We start from the raw sequence: 6,205 nt of genomic DNA on the forward strand, positions 1-6,205 counted from the left end.
AAGCGCTACAACGCAACCCAATGAGGAAAAGCCTAAAGCTCCAACTGACAGTGTTGGGGTGGACCTGCTTTTTTGTTTCTAGGTGTCATGAAGTTGGTGTAAGAGAAGAAGCCCACAAAGCAAAGCCATCTTACGGGTTTTCCCCTCTCCTTCTTGTGAATGTTGCTATGCGTGAAATGATCTGGGAGGCTTTGATTGTGATAAAGAAACAGGAAGGGAGGGCAAAAGGTTTAAGAGGCTACCTTATGTGGTAGCAATGTAAAATTATTTAAAAGGCCTGGGAAAAGACATATAAAGATTTGAAGAAAATGTGGAAAATAATTGTTGTTTAAAAAAGGAAGTTATGATATTGAGGAATATTAGCAATCTACTCAGAGCAAAAAGCAAAACTAATTATAAACCAGGTGATCACGGACGAATGTAATATCCAAAAAGGAACCAGACAAGGGTGTCCACAATCACCATTGCTGTTCATCCTGGTACTGTAAGTACTTGCCAAAAACATAAAAGCAGACAAAGAGATTATAGGTATAAAAACTGGGGAAAGCGAGTTTAAATTAAGAGCATATGCTGATGATTTAGTGATAACAGTGGAAGACCCAAAAACATCACTCCCCAAAGTAATAGAAAAGATTCAGAAATTTGGGGAAGTGGCAGGATTTAAACTAAATAGGAACAAAACTAAACTACTAGTCAAAAACTTGAAGGAAGAAGAAGAAAAGGATTCAGAGCAAAATATTGAGATAGAAGTCCATAAAAAAGGTTGAGTACTTAGGGATATGGTTAACATCATGAAATATAAAATTATATAAAGATAATTATGAAAAAAATTGGCTTGAGGTAAATTTAGAAATATGGAACAGAATGAATCTCTTATTGCTAGGGAAAATAGCAGCGATTAAAATGAATGTGCTGCCAAAAATGTTATTCCTTTTTCAATCAGTCCCAGTAATCCTGAAAGATGAACGTTTTAAAAAATGGCAGAAGGAAATTTCTAAGTTCATGGGGGGGGGGTGGGAAAGGCCAAGGATAAAATATAAAATATTTACAGATACTAAAGATAGAGGCGAGTTTGCCTTCCCAGACTTTAAATTATATTATGAAGCTACATGCCTGGTATGGATCAGGGACTGGATGAAGTTGGAAAAGCAAGAAGCATTAGAATTGGAAGGACATGATAACAGATTCGGCTGGCACGCATATTTATGGTATGGGAAAGGGAAGGTACATAGAAGTTTTTATAACCATATAATTAGGAAATCACTAATGAGAGTATGGGAGAGATATAAAGACTTGTTAGAACAGAAGTCCCCTTGGTGGCTCTCACCACATGAAGCCTTACTGCTCAAACCACTTGGAAAGAAAGTAAAGTGGCTGATTTGCTAAAGGACCAAGATGCAAAATGGAAACTAAGAGATTATGATGAATAAAAGACCATTTTCAGAGTTGGTTACATTATCGACAATAACACGAAACATACAAAGAAGACAACAAGAAAGGATTTAGCTATACGACATCCAGATGTCAAAAGGAAGTGGTAGAAGGGAAAGTAAAACTGTTAAAAGGTGCATATAGCATCCTGCTAGAATGGGAGACGAAGAGGTGAAATCAGTTATGATTAAATGGGCACAAGATATAGGCCCTAACATCATGTTGGAAGATTGGGAAAGGTTATGGGAAATTGATTTAAAATTCACATATTGTTCTTTGCTGAAAGAAAACTATATGAAAATGATGTACAGATGGTATATAACACCAGTGCAGTTAGGAAGAATGTATAAAACTGGTTCAAATCTGTGTTGGAAATTTAAGGGAAAAGAAGGGACTTTTTATCACATGTGGTGGGAGTGTAGTAAAAAATTTTTTAAAAGAGAAATGATATATAATGAGTTGAAGAAAATGTTCCAATTAACATTTGTAAAAAAGCCTGAAGCTTTCTTGTTAGGGATTGTAGGAAAAGACCTGCCAAGGAAATTAAAAAAAACATTTTCATGTATGCAACAACGGCGGCAAGTGTCTTAATACCACAAGGATGGCAGAATGAGGAAATCCTGACTAAAGAACTGTGGCAAGAGAAACTGATGAATTATGCGGAATTGGCAAAACTGACACATAAACTACATGACAAGGATAAATGTGACTTTAAAGAAGAATGGCAACCTTTTACGAAGTACTTAAAGAAACAACAAAATGAACTGGACTCCTTGGCAGGTTTTGAATAGACATTCACAAACTTTTTATTGGTTATATACTGAAAGATAAACTGAGGATCTTTACAACTCTGTAACATGCAAAGTATATGTGCTGAGAAACCAGAGAGAGGAGCTGAGGGAAGTCTGGGTGGGGTGGGAGGGCGGGGTTTTCTTTTTAGAGGAGGAGGGAGGGGGAAATGGGGAGAGAAAAAATGAGGATGATGTATTTTTGATAAATTGTTAATTGTTGAAATCCATAATAATAATAAAAAAATAAAAAAGAGGAAGTGTGACACCTAGTGGTTATAGAAATATATATATTGGTAAAATCTGTGTTTTAATTGGGATAGATTGTGTCAATGAATAGAATTAAATTGTTGAATTATAAATATCAAAATATGGCTGCAAGAAAACCACTGGTCCCGACTGGAACTTCTGCAACCACTCCAGCACAGGGGAGAAGGATTTTGGCCCAGGAATTAGAACCAAAAACTGATCTCACATATATGATTATGGACTTAAGGGGAAAAAATAGGGGAAACGCTTAGGCACTGGGGAGTGAACTTGACCAGAATACAAAGTTAGTATTGGATTCAACAGGACAAATTAAAGAATTGATGGGAATAACAGTACTGGACCTTAAAACTAAGACAGAGAGTCTAGAAGAAAAGACAAAAACGGCACAAGCAGAGGGGAAAGACCTAAAAAAGGACCATGAGAAATTAAAGGAGGAATCAGCAGAATTGAGTGCTTCGCAGGAATCAGCTTGGGATGCAATAGCTGTTCTAGAAATGCGCCAGAAGAAACAAATCTTTGCTTCTGGGGAATTCCAGAAGAATCATAAGAAGATATAAGACTTAAATTACGGTAATCATAGAGTTGTCAGAATGGAAAGGGATTCAGGAAGAATTTTTGGAGAATTCGAAAGATAAAATGTTTAAGATAAAATCAAGTTTTGCAAAAACTAAAACACTACCAAGAGATTGCTTTTAGCAGAAACGCTCAGAGTCCCAGGTTTCTTTTCAGTGCAGTCTTTTTAATGTGAGCTATATACAAGTATTTACAAAAACAGTCCATACAGAATACCTGCTCCTTAAGGCAAACGAATACTCTCCACCACAGCACCACCATACCACAGCACAACCACCACAACCACAACCACTGTTGAACAGGCTTTCCTTTTAAAACAGGTGATAGCCAATCATATTCCTGCTGAGTCACTCTGACCCAGCACTTCACAGAGTATTGCATCAGCCTGTTGAAGCCTGCAGACTTACTCAGTATCCTGCGAATCCCAACAGAGATTGCCTGGTAGTTTCCAATTCACGTGCGATAAAAGACACAATATTACAAACGAATTACCAAAAAAGATTACAAATAGAACAGAATATAATCATTTCGAAGGAAATTTCTAGTAGATTACTTAGAAAACCAAATAACTAAATTACTGACAGACGCATTGAAAAATAAAATTCCATATGGAGGAAAGGCACAGGCAGAGGGGAAAGATCTAAAAAAAGGATTTGGGGCTTCCAGATTTCATGGTCCCGCCCCCGTTACCATTTGTTGATTGCCATGGAATTTTTTGGGTTGGGGTTTGAGATGGGTTTTTGGAAGACACCTGTGCGTGAATTTGTTTTGTGTGTGTAGATCAGTGCACCCTGACCTTCCTTTGGTACCAAGACAAGCCCCAAAGGAGCATATTTGTGCTTGGGAACTCCCACTCCAGGAGTGTGACATTGAACACCTGTGTCCCAGGAAGCGGTGTGTCTGGGAGCTTTCCTTCCCACCCAGAGAGTGTGCATGCGCAAGGCAAGTCCAATGCACCCCCATCCCACAACCCTGCCAGAACCATCTCTCTCTCTACTGGCTCCCTTGGACTTGACATGGGAACCGAGAGAAGGCAGAAGCACAGCTGGCCTCAATCTTTTGTTTCATGTTTCTGCCCTCCTATGTTTCTCAGCAGCTGCAAGCGAGGAAGCTAAGGGAGCTCTTTTTCCACACTGGGTGCTTCAACCAGTGCCCAATAGCGAAGGCAGAATAGCCAAGGCTGTTTCATGGCTGTCTCACCCACCGCACATTAACTTGCAGTGGTTTGTTTGGGGAAGGGGTACTTGATTCACCCCCAGTGGAGGGTGCTGCTGAGCAAAAACCCTAGCTATACCATTGCTGCAGCAGTGTGCCCAAGTACACACAAAGAGGCTCCAGGAAGAGGAGGCAACCAGGAAACTGGGGAAAGGAGGAGGGCTGGAGCAGCAGCAGCCACTGTGCTTTCAAAGAAAGCACCAGCCATGCTGATGCCCCCACTGGCAGGCTGGGCAGGGCAGGGCTGGCCAGGAGGATGGCAGGTGGAGCAGTCCCACTGCGCTCAGAATCCTGCCTCCTTTGCCGACTCACTGGCCACCCCACTTGGGCTTTCTCTCACCACAAGTGCTCCTTCACAACACCCATCTCTCTCTCTCTCTCTCTCTCTCTCTCTCTCTCTCTCTCTCTGATTACCCTCCCTTCTCTCCAAGCTCCATCGCCTGCCCCACCTTTGCTTTTTTCACGCTGTCAGTTGCTCCTTTGAAAAACCATCTCCTCTTCATACATTTATTTATTCTTTCTCTCCCCTCCCCACTCAGTTCAATGCTGCAAGTGCTTGCTCAGAATGAATTTGGTGGGACTAAAGAAACCTGCATAGGATCGAAGGCATCGTGGCAAGGAGCATGTGCCTCTTATTCCATGCGTGCGCACACACAAACACACTCCCACCATCATGCTAGTTTTATTTCAGTGAATTTGGGTTTCTCTCCTGCCCAGTTCTAATGAATAGGGTCAGGTTAACCTTACTAGCACTCAGTGAGGAAGGCAAGACTGAGGGACTGCTGAAAGGTGAACCAGCAAGTTTTATGGATGAACAGGTACTTTTAAGTAGGTTCCAGGTTTCGTTTCTTTTCAGAACCACGATTCAGCCTTGAGGTACTTTTAAATAACAGAGTGCCTTAGACTGCAGACTCAGGAGCAAGTCTCATTAAATTCAATATGCCTTACATGGAATAGATATGTGTCGGATTGATATGTGAATCTACAAAAAGTTTTTCATCAAATCATATACAAGTGTAATGTAGTTCTTACCTGCTCATACACACGTTTACTCACAAGTAAATTCCACTGAGTTTAATGGGACTTGAAACATCCCTCAAACATCCAGGATTAGAACAATTTCCTAACTTGTCAGCAAATGTGTTCTCTTTTTGCTCTTCAAAATATGCAACCTTTCTGTACCACTAGTAGGCTTTTTACTGACAGCAACACGGTAGCAAAACAATGGAAGAACCAGACTTAAATACCCCTGGAGTATGGGGAAATAATATCTGGGATAGAGCAATACCTGAGTGTCTCATGAAACACAGAAGGGCAATTCAAGGCATAAGACAAAGAGACACCTTCCAAGAAATATAGACCCCTTTCTTTAACTACCTTAATGTCCAAAATCAAGACCCTGTTATAGCCAGGGCCGTCTTTACTCGGGCGTGAAAGCGGTGTGGTGCACCTGGGTGCCGAATTATGGGGGGCGCCAGGCGCCCGCTACTGAAACCACCTCAGCTCTTAACGATCTACCTGTTATGAAATAATAAATACTGTATTTTTCCATGTATTATTTAGACAACCTTTTTTTACCTCAATATTAAGTCTAAAATGGGGAGGGGGTCATCTTATACATGGGGTGTGCCTCGTTGGGACAAGTGTTACCGCAAGCAGGATAGTATCAGCAGCGAAAAATACAGTATGCAGCTGCTTATCCTAATCGGGCAGACGATAGGCGGCAATGGAGGCACGCAAGGGGCGCTCCGGTGGGTGAGTCATTTTCGTGACTGAGAGGATGGCTGCCTGTGGTGCAGGGGGTGCCACCAGCTGCCTCTGCAGGAGCAGCAGCCAAGGCTGTCCCATGGGGAGAACCTGTGGGGTGTGGCAGGTGAGAGAGAACCCCCTCACAATCTCCTCCCTCTGTGTGTGTGTGTTAGACTGTT

Source organism: Podarcis pityusensis (genome assembly GCF_964106645.2).
Source record: "Podarcis pityusensis genome assembly, chromosome: 9".
Taxonomy (NCBI): Eukaryota; Metazoa; Chordata; class Lepidosauria; order Squamata; family Lacertidae; genus Podarcis; species Podarcis pityusensis.